This window comes from Dromiciops gliroides, chromosome 2 (genome assembly GCF_019393635.1).
Source record: "Dromiciops gliroides isolate mDroGli1 chromosome 2, mDroGli1.pri, whole genome shotgun sequence".
In the NCBI taxonomy this organism is placed as follows: Eukaryota; Metazoa; Chordata; class Mammalia; order Microbiotheria; family Microbiotheriidae; genus Dromiciops; species Dromiciops gliroides.
Genome location: NC_057862.1, coordinates 184616726 through 184634753, shown reverse-complemented (window position 1 = coordinate 184634753; position 18028 = coordinate 184616726). Strand labels below are relative to the sequence as shown.

General features: G+C 37.1%; 1 protein-coding gene across 3 annotated transcripts in view; it reads left to right on the top strand.

Annotated features, from left to right (window-relative positions):
- The window catches only part of DPH6 (diphthamine biosynthesis 6), a 443945-nt gene that overhangs the window by 94999 nt on the left and 330918 nt on the right, over positions 1–18028 (top strand). The window lies entirely within an intron of this gene.

Below are 18028 nucleotides of genomic sequence, written 5' to 3'. Positions count from 1 at the left end.
AGTTTTAGTTTTATCTGTAAAAGGGACATTTTATCTTTAATTTGTCTTGTTAGCTTTGGTTGTCAGGAAATAGTGACATCAAGAGAGAGCCAGGTCCTAATGAGTGTCAGAAGATAGAAAGAATAAAAAAGAAAAAGGTTTAAGATGATAGCAAGTTTCTTAATTATTGAGCAGTCATTTGAGAGAACACAGTGGAGGGAGATGTTAGTGGGACACTGGTGGAGCCAGTACAGATAAGGAGCATGGAAGTAAAGGAGTGGGCAATTGGGTATGAGGAATGGGTTTGTATATAAGCAGAAAGGGATTCAGAATCATTGGGATGGGGAGAGTATGAGCAGGTAGAAGTAGGTTGGGTTTTTTTTTAAAATAATAAACATTTTTACTTAAAGTTTTGAGTTCCAAATTCTATCCCTTCCCTCTTTCCTTCCCTCTCCCCTCCCTGAAGCAGTAAGCCATCAGATAGAGGTTATACATGAGCAATTATGTAAGACATGTCCACATTATTCATTTTGTATAAGAAAACTTGAATAAAAAGGAAAAGATGAAAGAAAGTGAAAAATAGCATGCTTCTGTCTGTGTTCAGTCAATATCAGTTTTTTCTTTGGAGGTGGATAGGATGCTTCATCATCAGTCTTTTGGGGATTGTCTTGGATCATTGTATTGCTGAGAATAGTTAAGTCATTCATGGTTCTTCATCAAACAACATTGCTGTCACTATGCACAACTTTCTCCTGGTTCTGCTCACTTCCTATACATCAGCTCATACAAGTTTGAAATCATCCTGTTTGTCAGTTCTTATAGCACAATAATATTCCATCACCATCATATACCACAGCTTGTTTAGCCATTCCTCAATTGATGGGCATTCCTTTGATTTCCAATTCTCAGCCACCACAAAAAGAGCTGCACTATATATATATAGTGCAAATAGGTCTTTTTCTGGTTTTTTTTTTGGGGGGGGTGGGATGTCCTTGGTATGTAAACCTAGCAGGGGTATGCACAGTTATCAAAGGGTATGCATAGTTCCAAATTGCTCTCCAGAATGGTTGGATCAGTTTACAGCTCCACCAACAATGCATTAGTGTTTCAATTTTTCCACGGCTTCCCCAATATTTATTATTTTCTTTTTTCGTCTTATTAGTCAATCTGATAGGTGTGAGGTGGTCCCTCAGAGTTGTTTTAATTTTAATTTCTCTGATCAATAGTGATTTAGAGCATTTTTTCCTATGGTGATAGATAGCTTTGATTTCTTCATCAAAAAACTGCCTGTTAATATCCTTTGACCATTTCTCAATTGGGGAATGACTTGCATTCTTATAAATTTGATTTAGTTCCCTATATATTTTAGAAATGAGGGCTTTATCAGAAACACTGGCTGTAAAAATTGTTTCCCAGCCATCTGCAGTGCAGGCAGTTTTTGTTTGTGTTGCTTGCCTGAGTGCTGTCTTGGCCCTATCTCATGTTGTGGTTCCAGGCTGCCTGGACTCTGTACTGCATGGGTACTGTATTGATCCTGTCTCCTTCTGTGTCTCTGCAACAGTCTGCCTGTGCTTTGTGGCTTATGATTCCCCTGTCTTGTATCCCTTTAGAGATTCTTCAAAGTTCTTGCAGTTTTCTGTGTACTATTGGACTGGATAGAAGAGCTTATCACCATTTCTTTTTGGGTTTATGTTATAATTGTTCTTTCTGTTGCATTTTTAAATTTTATTGCTGTATTTGTCAGTAGTCAGAACTCTCTGGAATCTTTCTTAATGCCATCTTTACCATAAGTCCCCATCTCCCCTTCCTTTTCTCAATACAGAATGACTTTTATGACAAGACTTAATTGTCCTTTATGTGTTTTATAGAATTAACTTATAATTCTTTCTGAACCAGAGGTTATTTTAATATTTATTCATTCATTTATAGCTTAATTGATTTTTATGAGATTGAGTTTTAATTTTTGTTTGTTTCTTGCTTTGATTAATGTAAACAATTTCTATTTTAAGAAGTGTAATATTCTTTTAAGTTCTCAGTTTTGTTACACACCCTGTCATCCATGTTAGTCACTTTGGCTTCTACAAGAACTCATATGTTTCTCTGTTGCTGTTCAGTCTTTTGACTCTGTTTTGCCATGTTTTCTTCTTCATCTGTATTTTTATTTCCAAATTTACTAATTTGCCATTTCTCTGTTTTGGTGCAGTCTCTTTCAGTCTTCTAAAATTGTGTTTTCCTATTTGATTTTTTGTTATTTGTTTTTTGTGAGGCAGTTGGGGTTAAGTGATTTGCTCAGGGTCATACAGCTAGTAAGTGTCAAGTGTCTGAGGCTGGATTTGTACTCGGGTCCTCCTGAATCCAGGGCCAGTGTTTTATCCATTCCTATTATTGATTTCTTTTTTGAAAAGTCTAATTTCTGCCCTTAATTTCAGCCCAACTTCCCATTCTTACTTCTTTTTTTTCACATTACCATGATTCCTTTTTAAACATTTCTCTTTTGAACTGTTCCAGTTTTTTGTTGTTATAGAATTTCTCAGGTGTTTGTTTTGTTTTCTTTTTCATTGGAGGTTTTCAGTTTGCTTTCCATCACTGCATTATATATGTATATATATATATAATTTTGTTGTTTCCTTTTCTATTTTATTCACTTTTTATCCTTCTTTATGAAGTTGACTGCTGATATTTTCTTCTTCATGTCAGATTTTTTTCCCCAACCTTTCTTTTTTGGCTTGCTTTCCATCTACCTCTTCTCTTCTGATTGGTTAGGTTCTATCAGAACTCTGTACCATTTGGCCATTGTTCCTTCCATTGCCTTGCTGGGTTACTTCAAAGCTCTCATGTTATTGGCTGTATGTTTGCCATATGAAAATTGAGTAGGAAATGGCTTCTGGGAGGTCAGGTACTTTATGTGGACAGTCAGATACATAATGATGCATCTGTTGATCTACCCTGAAATGAGAGAGCTCCATTTCACTAGTCGGGGGTGGGGAGGAGACAGGTTGAAGGCTACTTGGATTAGGAATAGATATTATTGAGGGATGATCATATAGTCCTATGCCCAACACAGCATGATATCACCACCCAAATTTCCAAATTGACATTATTCCCACTTCCCCACCTCTGCTACTTCTGTGACATTCTAACCTTTTTTTTTTTTTTAAGCATATGTCTCTGATGGATTCCATCCTGACCCATAAATAACTGTAGTGGAAGACATCAGCAAAATTCCTCATTGGTACTGACTGCAAAACAAGGGAGCCTTTGATTGTCTAGTCCTTGGCTCTTCAGACCCCAGACCACTTGTCTATACCCATGACCACTGAACTCGTGTAGATGAAGATTTTCTCTGTTCCATTCCTCAAGACTCTCTCACATGCCAGTCTTGTAGCCTGGAGCTCAACCAACTAGGACTTTCCAGTACCCGTACTTCCTAGGTGTCTCTTTTTACCAGATTACTGATTGTTGAAGTGCATTTGTGCATGCCTCTCTTGTAGTATATGGATCCATCAGATAACCAGGCAAAATGGCATTCCTCAGGAGGCAGGTCATCATAGGCAGGTACCCATTAGGCTAGTAGAGGAGGCAGGGTTACAAAGTCTGTACTGTAGGGCTCAGTTCCTGCTATGGTCATTGCCTGTTTGTGAGGAGCACTAAGACTAAGCATGCAAGCATGATTTATAATGTACCGTTTCCATTTAGTAACAGAAGCCTCCTATGTTCTGCCTATCTTATTAGAGGAAACATCCAGAATTACCCAGCTGATAATAGTCAACTTTAAACAAAAGGTGATTGTATGACCCTGTGTCATCTGTTTAGTGGTGACTAGGGCCCAGCAAGAGACAAGCAACTGCTTTTCAATAGCATTATAGCACATAGCTACTCTGGAGAGCTTGAAGCTCCAGATGCCCAATAATGATTTATCCCGGGAACCCTTTGATGCTTTTAAAGGCTCCACCCAGCCTGCTCTTTATGGACAAAGACTTCCAGAAACATGGGTCTTGTAGGGTCATAAGGGCTCAAAGGGAGAGACTGCTGGACAGTCTGCTTTCCATCTTCTAGGGTTACAACCTATTCTGGGTCCCATTTGAAAGATGCTGACTTGTGAGTGATTTTCTAAATGGGTATCATCAGGATATCCAGAAAGACGATATACATTTTGCAAAATCTAGAGTTCAATAAGTTTCTGGACTTTTGTCTTAGATTGTGGGCATGCAAGTATCAGTGCCTTATTTTAGACTGCACTTGGATTCCTCTGGACTTTGCTGCCCCCAGTATTCCTGAAAACTCAACTGAGCAAGCTGGACCCTGGATTTTCTTGGGGTTGATTTCCCACCCCTTTTATCTCATATAGGCCACCATCTATCAGATCTAGGACCTCTGTCATTATGGTCTCATCTAGTCAGGTCAATACATCATCAATAGAGTGTTGTACACCAGTGCTCTCAGGAGACTTCTTTCAGGTCTCTATCCACCAGAATGTGGCATTATGGAGAGATGGGGTAATCCTGGGGAAGAACAGTAAAGGTTTATAGAACTCCTTCATGGGTGACAGCAAGCTGTTCCTGTATAGTTTCAGCTGTAGAAAAGATGTTTATAGCCCCATACCACTAACCTTGAGTTTGTGCTACCTTTCTACATTGATGAGATTAGGTAGAATTGTAGAGATAGGCCTGATGACTTTGTTCAGCTCCCTGTAGTCTACTGTAAACTTCCAAGTACCATTTGCCTTCCTCACAGATAACATATAGGGTTGTTGTAAAGGAATCTGGTATAAGGAAATTCTCTAGGTTCCTTCTCCTCCATCACTAGAGAAGAAATAACTTTTAGCCCTCTGGGGCCCCATTATTGTATTAACTACATGGGATGGTTCAGGTAACTAATGGTTTCTATCTGACCCTTTCCATAGTAACATGGCTAGAAATTGCTGAAAGTGTGGGCCCATACAAAGCACATAGCACCACTGTGCTCCATAGACTGCTCTCCATGGCGTCCTTTGAATTATCCACCTGGGACAGGGGTTTTGGAGGATACCTCAGGCATGGGCAGGCTGAAGGGGCTCTAGTGCCCAGGTGCTTAATTCCTGGTAAAGTTTTAGTAAGCTCATCCCTGGGCTGGCTATCAATCACTTTCTTATCAATCCCATGTTTCAGGAGTTACACCTAAATCCACTTCCTGGGGGTGGTGTCATCTCTCTCTGCCCACCTAGCCAAGCCGTAATGGTGGCAGTGGGTTTTGTGACTTTTCTCCCCATTCCCAGAATGACTGTTTTCCACTGACAGCAGTATTTACCCAGTCCACAACTTTCCCAACATCTCTCAAATTTCACCAATTGATTAGTCCACACATGGATGGTTGCAGGATGGGGAAGATTCATAGTTAAAGTCTAAAGTCATTCTTATGTGGCCCTACCCAGAGGGCATGATCTAATTGTCCTCCTACACATTGAGCATAGAGAATGCTCAACTAGCTACCTCTCTGCTTTCATTGTAAGGTCCCTGAAAGCCCAGACTCTGTCCCTAGCTGTTGAATGAGCTGACCCAGTTTACTTCCAGTCTCACTAAGCTGGCACTCCAATTTATACAGCACAATCCATTATGTCCAGGGAATGCTGGCTTTAGTTCTTTCTTTACCCTACTGGGCAGCTTCCCCCAGCACCTTCCAATATAATCCCAGTGCCTGAGCAGAATCCTGTTGCTGGTCAAACAGAGATCTTTCCATACAAGATCAGGAGTATTCTGGCCACAGAAAAGGGTTTTAAAAAACATGTAGAGGAGTTTATATTTTATCTTAGAGGCAATAGGCAATGAGTGGATCGATATATAGAAATGATATGGTCAGATCTGTTTTTCAGGAAAACCCCATTGGCAGCTATGTAAAACATGGATTGGAGAGGGGAGACTTGAGGAAGGGAGACAGATTAGGTGACCATTGCAAGTCTAAATGAGAGATGATGAAAGCCTGAATTAAGGTAGGTGCTGAATGAATAGGGAAGAGTCTGATGTGAGATATGTTGTAGAGATAGGAACAGAAAGATTTGGAAATTATTTATGTGCAGTGCCTGAGAATCAATTGTCAAGAATAACATTGACATTACACATCTAGGAAACCGAGGAGAAAATGATAATACCTTCAATAGAAATAGAGAAATTTGAAGGGGACAAGTTTGGGGCAAAAGATAATAAATTCTGTTTTGGATATGTTGAGTTTGAGAGTCTCTAGAACATGCAGTGAGGTTGTTGATGATTTGGGACTGAAGCTCAGGAGAGAAAAGACTGCTGGATATATAGAGTTGGAAGACATATACATAGAAATCATAATTAAACCTATTGGTACTGATAGGGAATACCCACAGTTAGGGCATGATATGGGTGATTGAACCAACAAAGGAGACTGAGAAGGAGCCAGAGAAAAGGGAGGAAAAGCACAAGAGATTGACTCACAAAAACTCAGATGCTTAAAGACAACTGCTTATCTGGTCTTAATAGAAATAATTTCTGCTACCTTCACTTCCCAAGGTCTGGATATCATGTCTTCCTTAATGAAACATAAGAATCCACTAGCTCTTTTGTCCATACCACACTATTGAGCCATAATGAGCTTATAGTCCTCTAAAACCTCAAGATCTTTTCCAGATACACTATCCATCCATACCTACACCATCTTGTATTTGAAAACTTGTTCACTTTTATCTCTTTTCTTTGTCCTTTTAAAATCTGAAGTGGTTGAGGAGCAGATTATGCAGCCATGTTAGTTTCTTCAAATAACTAACTTTTCATCTTCATTGGAACCTCCCCTGAGCACAATGGTTTTTATGTCCATAGAATTTAACATATTTTGCTTTCATCTATAGTTCTTTTTGTAGTTGAATAACCTCTTATTACTATTTATTTATTATTAAATTATTATTATTATTATTTTAAAATTATTATCATTTTAAGTTCCTTGAAGACAGAATCTGTGTATCTCAGAGAGATGAGTGGACCAGCGGTCATATAGGCAGTAAAGAGTAAGGTCAAGACTCAAATCCATGAACTCTGTGGGCAAATCCAATATGCTTTCCTTTGTGTCTTGCCAAAAAAAAGTCATAGGATTATGAGATCATATGTATATAACAGATGGAATGAAATATTTTGTATTTATTTATGTACATGTTGTTTATGTATTTAGGTACAAACCGTATTCTTACAGTTAGCATACAGAGAGTAACTAAAGAGACAGTTTTCATTTTTATTTTTTTAACTTCACCATGTGCCTTGAACATAGTAGGTGCTTAATAAGTGCTAGTTTAATTAAATTGGGTGTAATATTCTATACCCTACTCATAGTAGACTATCAATAAATGTTTGTTGAAAAAATTTCATTTTACTTGATGTTTGATAAACTTTTTAGAAGTGATAAGTATACGTGTTATAGTTGTAGTAGTGATCCCAGACATAGTCATTATTAACTAAAGAATGCCACTAATATTAATTTTACTTGAACTTTGACAAGATTTATTTTTAATCAGTGCTCTGATAAGAAAAACAGATTTTATAAGCCATCAGAAATTATTAACTATACTTACATATTCTGAGAGATTTTCATAATTAGGAAGTGATCAGATTAAACATATATCTATATTTAATTACTGTTGGTTCAGGAAAATTACAGTTATTATAAAAGTGTGTTTACTAACAAAATAATTACTGCTATATTTTCTCACTGGGATAGTATCAGATTTTTATTTTCATGTCCCATATAATAAATTATTAGATTTCTATAATAGAAAAATATTGAAATCTCTCATTTGTATAACTTATGGTGAAATATAGGATTTTAGTAGTCAGAGCAGAAAAAGGAGAGCATTCCAGGCATGGGAGACAACCAGAGAAAATTTGCCATAGTGAGAGATAGAGTGTGTTGTTTCTTGGATGAGAGAGGAAGCTGGAAGGTAGGAGGGGCTATGTTTAAGAAGGTCTTTGAATGCTAAACTGAATAGTTTGCATTTAGTGCTGGAGGAAATTGGAAGTCCCTGTAGTTTGCTGTGTAGGAAGGGCTATAGACCTGCTTTTTAGGAAAATCACTTTAGCATCTGAATGGAGGCTAGATTGGGGTGGGAAGAAATTTAAGGCAGGCAGACTCACTATAGCAGGCTATTGCAATAATCCAGGCATGAGATGATGAAGGCCTGCACTAGAGTGGGGGCAGTGTCAGAAGAGAGAATGGGGCATATATTTTTTTCATAAAAGTATTTTATTATTTTCCAGTTACATGTAGAGATAGTTTTCAACATTTGTTTTTATAAGATTTCTAGTTTCAAATTTTTCTCCCTCCCTCCCCTCCCACCCCACCTCCCTCTCCAAGACAGCAAGCAATCTGATATAGGTTATATATGTATAATCACATTAAACATATCTCCACATTAGTCATACTGTGCAAGAAGAATCAGAGTAATAGACATCTTAAATTTCATTATGTCCAAAATAGAATTCATTATTTTTCCCCTTAAATTGTGTGTTGATTAACTGTGATAGACTTGATTCTTCTCAGCAATACAATGGTCCAAGATAGTTCCAAAGGACTCATGATGGAAAATGCTCTCCAAATCCAGAAAAAGAAGAACTATGGAATCTAGATGCAGATTGAACCGTACTATTTGTTTTTAAGGGAAAAAATAATGAATTCTATTTTGGACATAATGAAATTTAAGATGTCTATTGGACATACAGTTTGAGATGTCTGAAATATGGTTGGAGATGCAAAATTGGACATCAGTAGAGATTTTGGGGGAATATAGGTATATTTGAGAATTATCAGCCTAGAGATGGTAATTAAATTCATGGGAGCTGATGAGATCACTAAATGAATTAAGATAGAGGGAGAAAAAGAGAGCCCAAGACAGAACCCTGAAAACATCTACTGTGTGATCTTTAACAGGATCCAGCAAAGGATACAGAGAAGGAACAGTTAGATGGGTGGGAGGAAAACCAGAAGCATGTTGCTTCCCCTCAAAAAAAGTAGAGAGAAAAGAGTGTCAAATATGAGAAGATGATCTACAGTGTCAAAGGCTTCTGAGAGATTAAGGAGAATGAGGACTGAGAAAAGGCTATTTAATTTGGTAACCAAGAGATCCTTGGTAACTTCAGAAGGGGCAGTTTCAATGGAATGATAAAATCAGAAGTCGGGTTATAAGAGGTTAAGCAGAGAGTGGGAGGAAACAAAATGGTGGCATCTATTGTAGATTAAAGAAACTATTCATGATATGCAGGAATTCAGTTCCTACATAATCCATAAATTCTTGTATCCTTTATTCCTTAGTCTTAAATCACATTTTCTAGCTTATTTCTGACATACTGCAATGAAGCCATTGAGTATTAATGTATAAGTTAATTTGGTAGAATTTCTTTGCCTTTTTGTTATCTGAAACACATTGCATATGCTTATTATAAGAATTGCAAGGAGAAATGACCAAGTGTTCCATGAATTCTTAATTGTTACCATAGATGTAATTATATATATACATATTATCTCCTATTTAGCTGCAACTTCCTTATATATTTAAATTATATAAAGAATATCAGTATATTGACTGGCTTCAATTCTTCCAGTAGGGTATCAATTATTTATTGGACAAGGATCTTATGTTTAAAATATTATACCATCCTTTAAATTAATTGGTTACTAGGATAGTTTAAAAATGCTCGTTTCTTATTATTGTATGTATTTTTTCCCCAAACTTTGCCAATATCATTGCCAATGCAGAAATGGGCAGCACAAAAATGAGGGCCATTTTATATTTTTATTTGTTTCAGGGGTTACCATGACCAAAGACCTCATTACCAGGTGGTCAATCTACTAATGATATGTCTCTTCACACTTAGCTAGGCTTTTTATCACATAGTAAAAAATAATTTATCAACAGGATCTTATTCAAAGCCTTTGCATTTCATGGAACCTATCAAAGTTTACATTCATTTTACTGACATAACTATTAAGAATTCATAGTCATCTCAAAGCCACTCTGAGGTGTTATGTAGTAATCACTATACCAAAGAGGCTAAAGAGCCCATCAAACATTTGATTACTTTGCCAAGCAGATAGATAGGGTAACCAAGAGCAATAATGGTTCCGGGCATAAACTAATTTACAAAATATTATTGGGGATTATGGAAGATTATGATTTATTGCCTTGCAAAATAGAGAATATTGGTGGGAAAAGCAAGTCAGATATTGACATGAGCTAAAAAGCCAGATCGCTGCCAAAATTTTTATACATGCAATAATGAAGACAATAAAAGATAAAAAATAGAACATATTTTCTTGTTCTCCTAGGTACCTTAAACTATCACTGCCAAGATTCCTTTTCTAATGTCTAGTTTGTCACTTCCATGACCTTTATTTTGATTTTTATAAGAACATATTTGCTTCCTAGTATTTTATAATTATAAAAACTATCCTTCTTCTGGGAAATGTAAAATGAATTGGTTTTGCTTGCTAGAAAAAGTACACACACATATTAATAATTAATGTCTTCTTCCCTTGGGTAGGATCTTTGTGTATTGGAAGTTTATTCCTTGTCCAACTATTATAGACGATGAGTTAGAATCCTAAGGGAAAAAGTTAAAAGAACTTCCATCAGAGGCCTGTGATTTTCACTTGAGAGAACCCCTTGAGACTATCCTCTTGGCATTGGTAAGGCAATTTAAAGGAAGAACTCTCTGGAAAGACTCAGGACCATATTAATTGGCTACTATCTTATATATCTTGGTAGTTTTTATTGCTTCTAGCTTTCTTTTCCTGTAACCCCTCCAACTAACCAAAAAGATCTTTCTTTTCCAATTAAACCTTCATAAATAAGTGTCAACCTGGCCCCATAGCACTGTGCCTCAGAGATGAGATTCTTCATGTCTCCCTTGTTAGTCATCCATAAGTAGATGAGTTTGCATTTCAATCCTTTTGTGTCATATTCCTAAAATGATAATTTTCCTCAGTATCCCAAAGTGTAGCTCTGGAAGTAGAGATAATAGAAAACACTTTCTTCCCTTCCTTCTTCCTGGAACCCTTGAAGAGGAGGGAGCATTCCTGTATGTGCTTTATGAAAATAAAAAAATGGTGCTTACAAAGAAGAGTAAATATGAAAAACTATATATATTTTAGAGAGATGCTACACCTCCATCCCAATCTGGATGCAGATTTGGAGGATGTCATGACTATCCTTTCTCTCCCCTCCATATTCTACCAATGTAGAATATTCTTTAATCACATGAATTTGTCTTATGCATGGGCTTTTCCTTTATTCATCTCTAGTGTAAATGCTAAGATACCAGAAAATTATTCATTTAGAGAAGAATTTGCTGCCAATAGGAGGAATTAAAATGAATAGGAGAAAGTGATAAAATATTTTCAGTTTTAAACTACTCAAACTTATACAAGAGAATACCTAACTTACCAATTTTTTAAACGATATTTGTTTTTGGTCATTCATACTATGATAACCCAATTATATTTAGACTCTAACATCTCAGTACCAAATATTTTATGAGGAATTAAGATGGACATTCAGGAAGATGAAGTTGGCATAGGAATTGGTATAAAAGATATCTTCTACCAAATGTATGATCAGAAAAGGAGTACACAAGTTATGTAGCAAAGGATGAGAAATGACAATTGGATGAAATAAGTACAATGCTAGTACCCACAGAAAGTTAAAGACTCTAAAGTAGGGGTTCTTAACCTGAGGTTCATGAATTTGTTTTTAAAAATATTTTGATAACTATTTCAATATAATTTCCTTTGTAATCTTGTGTATTTTACGTGCATTCAAAAACGTTCTAAGAAGGGTTCAGTAGGCTTAACCACACTGCCAAAGGAGTCCATGACACATAACAAAGGTTAACAATGGTTGCCCTAGAGCAGGATTTCCTAAACTTTTTGATTTGTGACCCTTTTTCACCCAAGACATTTTTATATAACAAAGGGTATATAGTTATATAAAATTAGTATATGTAACCTTTTACTTTCATTCCCCCATTCATTCATTCATTCGTTTATGTATCTATGTATGTATTTATTATTCATTCATTCATTTGTTTATGTATCTATGTATGTATTTATTATTCATTCATTCATTTATTTTCCAGTTACATGGAAAGGTAGTTTTCAACATTCATTTTTATTATAAGATTTAAAGTTCCAAATTTTTCTCCCTCCCTCCCTCCCTTTCCTCCCCCCTCCACAAGATAGCAGCCAATCTGATATCGGTTATATATGTACAATCCACAAGTACTCTTTTTTTTTTAGTCTGTGTTCAATCAATATCAGTTCTTTCTCTGGAGGTGGATAGTATGCTTCATTATTAGCCCTTTGAGGTTGTCTTGGATCAGTGTATTGCTGAGAGTAGTTGTCATTCACAGTTGCTCATAGAACAATATTGCTGTGACTGTGCACAATGTCCTCCTGGTTCTGCTCACTTTGCTATACATCAGATCATATGAGTCTTTCCAGGTTTTTTCTGAAATCATCCTGCTTGTCGTTTCTTATAGCACACTAATATTGCATTACAATAATATACCACAGCTTGTTCAATCAGTCCCCAATTAATGAACTTTCCCTTGATTCCCAATTCTTAGCCAGCACAAAGAGTTACTATAAATATTTTTGTACAATTTTTCCCTTTTCTCTTTTTTACAATTATTATTAACTATTTCCCTACATCCTATTCCCTTCCACATGATATTTACTCTATTATCTATCTTCTTTCACCCTATCCCTCCTCAAAAGGGATTTGCTTCTGACTGCCCCCTCCCACAATCTGCCCTCCCTTCTTTTACCCCTCCCTCCTTATCCACTTCCCCTCCTATTCTCATGCAGGGTTAGATAGATTATTCTACCCAATCCGGTGTGTATGTTAATCCCTCCTTGAGCCAACTCTGATGAGATTAAGGTTTTTTAGCCTATTCTGATGACTGTAAAGTTAATTTACTACCCTGTTCCTCCCCCATCTCTATCCCCAGTCCATAAACTCTTTCCTGTTTCTTTCATGTGGGATTTCACCCCATTCTACCTCTCTCTTTCCCCCTGCCCCAGTGTATTCCTCTCACCCTTAAATTTTAACCTAAAGATGTCATAATGGGGCAGTTAGGTGACACAGTGGACAAAGCACCCACTCTGGACCCAGGAGGACCCGAGTCCAAATCCAGCCTCAGACATGCACAACCCCAGGAATGTCACCCAATCCCAACCACTCCACAAAAAGAGATAAACAAAAAATAAATACTTTACAGATATAATCCCTTCATAATCAATTCCCACCTGTGCCCTCTGTCTGAATCTATTTCTATCATCTGCCCTAATACTGAGAAAGTTCTTATGAGTTCAATGTATCGTCTTCCCATGTAGGAATGTAAACAGTTTTTAATTTCTTTTTCCTGTTTCCATATTTATGGTTCTCTAGGGTCTTGTATTTGAAAGTCAAATTTTACATTCAGTTCTGGTCTTTTCATCACAAATACCTGAAAGTCCTCTTTTTCACTGAAGTCCCATCTTTTTCCTCTGAAAGATTATACATAGTTTTGCTGGATAGGTGAGTCTTGGTTGTAATCCCAATTCCTTTGCCCTCTGAAATATCATATTCCATGCCCTCTGATCCTTTAATGTAGAAGCTGCTAGATCTTGTGTTATCCTGACTGTGGCTCCACAGTACTTGACTTATTTCTTTTTGACATCTTGCAGTATTTTCTCCTTGACCTGGGAGCTCTGGAATTTGGCTATAATATTCCTGGGAGTTTTCCTTTAGGTATCTCTTTCTGGAGGTGATTGGTGGATTCTTTCAATTTCTATTTTACCTTCTGCTTCTAGAATATCAGGGCAGGGGCAGCTAGGTGGCACAGTGGATAAAGCACTGGCCCTGGATTCAAGAGGACCTGAGTTCAAATCTGGCCTCACTTGACACTTGCTAGCTTTGTGACCCTGGGCAAGTCACTTAACCCACATTCCCCACACCACTCCTCTCCCCCTCCCCCCCCATTAATAATATTAGGACAATTTTCCCTGACAATTTCCTGGAAGAAGATGATGTCTAAGCTCTTTCCTTGCTCATGGTTTTCAGTTAGTCTGATTATTTTCAGATTATCTCTCCTGAATCTATTTTCCAGGTCAGCAGTTTTTCCAAGAAGATATTTCACATTGCCCTCAATTTTTTTTATTCATTTGGATTTGCTTTATTGTGTCTTGGTTTCTCATAAAGTCACTAGCTTCCATTTGTTCAATCCTAATTCTTAGCCAATTATTTTTGTTAGAGAGCTTTTCCATTTGGCTTTTCAAGCTGTCGACTTCTTTTCCTCATGTCTTTCCTGCATCACCCTCATTTCTCCTTCCATTTTTTCCTCTACTTCTCTGACTTTATTTTCAAAGTCCTTTTTGAGCACCTCTATGGCTTGAGACCAATTCATATTTTTCTTGGAAGCTTTAGATGTAGGGGCCCTAATGTTGCTATCCTCTTCTGAGGGTGCACCTTGATCTTCCTTTTCTTTCTTTTCTTTTTTTTTTTTTTGTGAGGCAATTGGGTTAAGTGACTTGCCCAGGGTCACACAGCTAGTAAGTGTTAAGTGTCTGAGGCCGGATTTGAACTCAGGTACTCCTGACTCCAGGGCCAGTGCTCTATCCACTGCGCCACCTAACTGCCCCCTTGATCTGCCTTTTCACTAAATAAGCTTTCTGTGGTTCGCAGTTTTCTCTGCCTGCTCATCCTGCCTATATTTCACTTGACTTTTGACTCCTTCTTAGTTTGGAGTCCCGCTTCCAGGATATACTGTACCAAGCTTCAGGGGATCCCAGGTGTTATGATTTAATGAGGGGCAGTTGATTCACTCCCCTGGCCCTTTCTCTGGTACATAGATAATCCCAGGCCAACTTGCCAATCAACCAGAAAGCAAAACTTTATATGCCTTGGTTGCTAACTCTGACAAGCCTGCACCCCTCCCCCATCTGGACTGCCACCACTCAAGGTTTCTTCCTGGTTTCCCACTGGGGTAAGACATATAAACCTCCCCCATAGCTCCTGAATACAACCCCCTACCCGTCCACCCCCCACCTACGCCCTTTCACACATACACCCCACCCCCTACCCCTGCCATCCATTCAGCCCTCTCACCAGACCCGTGAGCTTAGTCCAGAAGACTCTGGCATTGCAGCAATTCAGAGGCTTGAGGTTAAGTTTCTCTGGTGCGGTCTGCCTGGGGTTGTATCAGTGTTGGCATGATTGTGGAGCTGGACTCAACTCCCAGCCCGGCTCCCCCTTCTAATGAACTTCCAAGGTGTCTTTAGCTGGAAAATAATCTCAGCCGTCTTTTTGTGGGTTTTGCTGTTCCAGGAGTTCTTTTCTGGCTGTATTTGGAGGATTTTTGTGGGGTAATTGTGTCAGGAAGTCTGAGTGGTTACTGCCTTTCCTCTGCCATCTTGGCTCTACCTTTTACTGTTGGAAAATTTTTTGCAACCCCAACATTCAGTTATGTGACCCCATAATGAGTTGCAAGATTTGCCCTAGAGGAAGGCTGTCAATGTACTAGTTAGATCTTCTATGAAGGATTTATGGGGGAGGGGGGAAGGATGGATTAGAATAATATAAAATGAGAAGACATGGAGAAGTTTTCTGTACTGTTAGCAAAAAATAACCTACTTGATAAGATAACTCATCCACTAAAATCTTAAGTGTATCAAAAGTTGTGTTGTAAAACAAATTGGGAGGATGTGAAGCATAGAAACATGTAATGATATAAAGATATAACAATTTTAGGACTTAATCAGGCATTGCAACCCATTTGTTTTCTTTTGTGAAGTATTTTATTGTCTTTCTATTCTCCCAAAATGATATACAGTGTTAACAGAATAATTTGAACTATAGTTTAACACGTGTCATCAAAATTAGGCTATTCACTTTTACTTTATAGTAAATAAGTTTAGGTTAGAAAAAGATCATGTTACTTATAATTGTTTCTTTGTTTTCTAGAGCCTAGCTTCTTAAACTATGGGTCATGACCCCATATGGGGTCACACAGCTGAATGTAGGGGGGGGTTGCATAAAATTTTGCAACAGTAAAAGGTTACATATACCTATTTTATATACCTATATACCTGGGGTTTCATAAAAATTTCTTGGGCAAAAAGGGGTTGTGAGTGGGAAAAGTTTAAGAAGCCCTGTTCTAAAGAATGTATTTTAAGAATAAGTTATAATTAAAAAATTTTTGTACAAACAGAAGCAATGCATCCAAAATTAGAAGGGAGGCAGAAAGCTGGGAAACAATTTTTGAGGCCAGTGCTTCTGATAAAGGCCTCATCTCTAAAATATATAGGGAATTAAATCAAATTTATAAGAATCCAAGTCATTCCCCAATTGAGAAATGGTCAAAGGATATGAACAGGCAGTTTTCTGATGAAGAAACCAAAGCTAACTATTCCCATATGAAAAAATGCTCTAAATCTCTAATGATTAGAGAGATGCAAATTAAAACAACTCTGAGGTACCACCTGACACCTATCAGATTGGCTAAAATGACAAAAAAGGAAGATAATAAATGTTGGAGAGGCTGTGGGAAAATTGGAACACTAATGCATTGTTGGTGGAGCTGTGAGCTGATCCAACCATTCTGGAGAGCAATTTGGAATTATGCCCAAAGGGCGATAAAGCTGTGCATACCCTTTGACCCAGCAATCCCACTTTTAGGTCTTTTGCCCAAAGAAATCATGGAAGGGGGAAAGGGACCCACATGTACAAAAATATTTATAGCTGCTCTTTACGTGGTAGCAAGGAATTGGAAGTTGAGGGGGTGCCCATCAATTGGGGAATGGCTGGACAAGTTGTGGTATATGAATACAATGGAATACTATTGTGCTGTAAGAAATGATGTGCAGGAAGAGTTCAGAGAAACCTGGAGGGTCTTACGTGAGCTGATGATGAGTGAGATGAGCAGAACCAGAAGAACATTGTACACAGTATCATCAACATTGAGTGTTGACCTACTGTGATGGACTATATTCTTCTCACCAATGCAATGGTACAGAAGAGTTCCAGGGAACTCATGATAGAAGAGGATCTCCAAATCCAAGAAAAAAAAAGAAAGAAAGAACTGTGGAGTATAGATGCTGATTGAACCATATTATTTCTTTTGTTTTGGGTGCTGTTGGTTATTTTTTTTTCTTCCTATTTTGAGTTTTTGCATCACTGCTCTGATTCTTTCTCTTGTAACAGGATTAATGCAGAAATAGGATTAATGTTATTATGTGTATATATATGTGTGTGTATATATATATATATATATATATATATATATGTATATGTATAGAGATGTATAGATATAACCTATATCAGATTACCTGCTGTCTAGGGGAAGGGGGAGGGAGGGGTGGGAGGGAGAAAAATCTGAAATTGTAAAGCATGTATAAACAAAAGTTGAGAACTATCTTTACATGTAATGGAAAAAATAAAATATCTCATACATTAAAAAAAAAAGAATAAGTTATGTTTTCTGTTTCCCTGTTGTATTAAAGTGGTACAAATAGTATTATTCTACCACTATTTCTACTAATAGCTATACCTGTATAGTGCTTTTAATTAAGTACATTCATACATACATTAGTTAAATTTTTCCTATTCAGGTTTATTCCCTACTCAATACACTATATGCTATATTGTATTTTACCTTTTAACTAGACAGTTCTTAATCTCTTGTAGTACAATCATTTTTATGAAGCGGAAATGGAAAAAAAGAAGGATCAAAATCACAGCTCTTTTCCTACAACTTATCCCAGCAGGGTTTAGACAGGCATTTTTCTACCCTTTTGGAAAAAGAACACTAGTTGAATTTGAAATTCAAAATTTTTTAAGATGTTAATTAAAAAATAAGTATGGTTGTACCACCTTTGACACCAGAAATTTGTTGTTTATCTGATTACTTACCTTAATTTCTTCATCAATGCATTTGTTTTATGCCATTTATTATTTTTATTTTTGTATGTAATGAACTCAATATCAGGTTTAGATGGGCCAGTGTAGTAATAATATCATGTATTTTGAAGT